At 46.2% G+C, this 1,813-nt stretch overlaps 1 protein-coding gene across 2 annotated transcripts in view; it reads right to left on the bottom strand.

Moving 5' to 3' along the window:
• Positions 1-1,813, bottom strand: part of RALBP1 (ralA binding protein 1) — a 52,982-nt gene that overhangs the window by 50,528 nt on the left and 641 nt on the right. The gene's annotated exons all lie outside the window — the stretch shown is intronic.

The following is a 1,813-nucleotide window of genomic DNA, read 5'->3' as shown; positions in this document are numbered from 1 at the left end:
CCATGGTTCAAGTCCCGGACCCAGTGGCTTAGACTCACGCCGGGCACATGTGCATGCGTGCCCAAGATCCCAAGGAGATTGAAGGAGGTGGGACTGCGGCATGGCTATCGCCCCAGGGAGTGATTTCTCGCTTTCTGTCTGTTTCTGTCTTTCTGGCGAAAGCACAAGCCCTATAGCAAAAAAACTCTCAAAAAAATAAATAAATAAATATATATGCACTTTCTGATACCGCATCCATCTTTATAAATTAGGGAAGAAATGATCCCTATAAAGTCTATAGAGAAATGGAATATTTTGAAATAATGGCAACCTAGACAGAAATTACATTGTTCTGAGATACTTTGTTAAACAAACTACTTATTAACAGTTACTGTTAAACTAGCCTATCCCCTTTAATTCTATGGAATATTGTGAATGAAAAGGAGCAACCACTCTGATTTCCTTCTTACTGCTACACTACTTACACAGTTCACAGTAAGTACTCATTCTCAGAGAGATACTCAGACAGCAATCATCAAATCACCAAGATAATTCTAAAGACAGAAAGTGAAAATACCTTTCTAATTCACAATCCCATTTACTTATTTAAAGTGCTATCTTGTATCAAACTACAAGTGGTCCTATTTCTTATCACTGCTTAGTTTGTGTAATTGCCAAATATGAAGGGACACTACCCAAATTACTGCATCAGATGATGTCCACTCAATAAGCAGAAAATTCAGTGAAAACTTTTCTTTTTTTTGGAGAGGTTTTTGTTATAAGGGCACATGTGCTCACCAGAGAGACAGAGAGACAGAAAGTGAGAAGTCAACCTACAGTGGGGATGGCCACACCACAATCCCTTCTCCTCCATTCTCCTCCCGGGATCTTGGGCATGCACACACACACACGCCTGCCATGAGTTTAAGCCACCCGGTCCCAGACTCAAACCGCAGTGGACCACATGGGAGTCCAGGGACATAGCCATTACGCTAACTGCTGGTCCCCAGTGAAAACTTTTCTGAAGGAACGTGTACTAATTCCAACTTCCAACGACTGGACTTCCACAGGTACGTTAGGAATACGAGGAATTAAGATGGTAGAGCTCTTCAAGAACTCCACTAGGCCTTAGAGCAAAGATGCTGTTTGCTCAAGAGGAAGGCTCTGTAATGATTCCCAGAAGAGTATAATTACTTCTGGGAAGACTGAGGTGTGGAGTATTTTGTAAAACCTGTTTCACTCTCAGAACGATAAAAATCTTTTTTTTTTTTTTTCTTTAAAAAGGCAGCAAGCAAGCTGACCTCAATTAAGAGCATTCTGGCACAACACACTCGAGAAAGAGTTGTGAAAGGAATTCTTAACTCCAGATCTGTCTGCCCTCTCCCAATGAAACCTGAACCAAGGACCGCAGCACCCAAAGGCACCCCACTGCTCAGTGTCTGCGGTGGGCAACACCAAGAGTCCCTTACTCCACTGGGCAAGCACTGGAGACAGGTCAACACGCCGGGAGCAATTCACAAATGGGAAGAACTGTGTAAAAGACAGTACCCCTCTCCCCGGTCCAGGGGTGCCCTGAAGACGTGCCCAAGGCCTGGAGACTTGGGGGGAGGGGCTCTGTTCCTAACTCTCCTTTCGTGGCCTCTCGAGAGCACCAAATCACAAATGCGGGTGCCCATAAGGGAGGCCTGTCCGGCAAGTAGGGGGACGGACCCTAAAGAGGGAGAGAATTAGGGCGAAGTCTTCTTTGGAGGAACCGACGTTAGGGGCAGCCACGCCCCCCACCCCAACTCCTAACGCGAGTGCGGCGAGCGACCAGGCCCGCCTGCCGGCGCGC

The sequence above is a fragment of the Tupaia chinensis genome, unplaced genomic scaffold, assembly GCF_000334495.1.
Source record: "Tupaia chinensis unplaced genomic scaffold, TupChi_1.0 Scaffold143584_1, whole genome shotgun sequence".
Classification (NCBI taxonomy): domain Eukaryota; kingdom Metazoa; phylum Chordata; class Mammalia; order Scandentia; family Tupaiidae; genus Tupaia; species Tupaia belangeri.
The sequence above is the reverse complement of the archived record's forward strand: the minus strand, read 5'-3'. Positions and strand labels throughout refer to the sequence as shown.